This window comes from Alligator sinensis, unplaced genomic scaffold (genome assembly GCF_000455745.1).
Source record: "Alligator sinensis unplaced genomic scaffold, ASM45574v1 scaffold47_2, whole genome shotgun sequence".
Taxonomy (NCBI): Eukaryota; Metazoa; Chordata; order Crocodylia; family Alligatoridae; genus Alligator; species Alligator sinensis.
This window is the reverse complement of record NW_005842150.1, coordinates 742,610-743,485: the sequence shown is the minus strand read 5'-3', so window position 1 is coordinate 743,485 and position 876 is coordinate 742,610.

The following is an 876-nucleotide window of genomic DNA, read 5'->3' as shown; positions in this document are numbered from 1 at the left end:
TCAGATTGTGTACAGACCAGGAAAGTTGAACACAGTGGCGGATTTCATGTCTAGGTGCGACAGTGAAAGTTCAGGCGAATGGAGGAAGCACCAGACGGAGAAGCTCGCCAACCCACCAGGTATGACTCGGAGAGGTAAAATAGAAGCGCCCCAAGGCATCTTGAGGTGGGGGTTGTGTCCCAGGGGAGCTGGGACGCCAAAGGAACCCCGGGGCAGCAAGGAGTCCTACTCACCTCCTGCAGGTCCGGAAGAGCCGGGGGAGGCATGTACGCCAAGGACGCCAGCGCGGGTAATCAGCCGGGCGTTTATCTGGCTGTGGCAGAGCAGCGGGGGTGGAGGACTCCTCCCGGAAGAAACAAAAAGCAGCCCCGCCAAGGCAGCGGGGCGGTTGAGGAGGAGAGACCACGGGAGGAAACTCCAGCGTGGAGGAGATCAGCCGCCGCTCTCGGCCGCAGCGAGAGCAAGGGGCGGAGCCAGGGCAGGATCTGAGAGAGCTGGCAACACAACCGGCAGTAGTGTTGATGGTGGGACCAGCTCCAACACTGTCGGCAGCACCGGTGAGGGAGCCGGCCGTATTGTAGGCAGGAGAGCCGGTGGAGGAACCGGCGGCGTCAGGAGCAGCAGAGCCGGAGGAGAAACTGACTGCGTTCCAGGCAATAGAGCCAAAGGAGGGACCGGGGGCATCTGGGGCAGCAAAGCCCATGGGGAAATTGACAACATTGCAAGCAGCAGAGCCGGTGAAGGAACCGGCAGCGCCTGGAGCAGCAGAGCCAGTGAGGAAACTGGCTGCATCGCGGGTAACAGAGCCGGGGAAGGAACTGGTGGCATCCTGAGCAGCAGTGCTGGTGGAGGCACCGGCTGCGTCGGCCACAGACA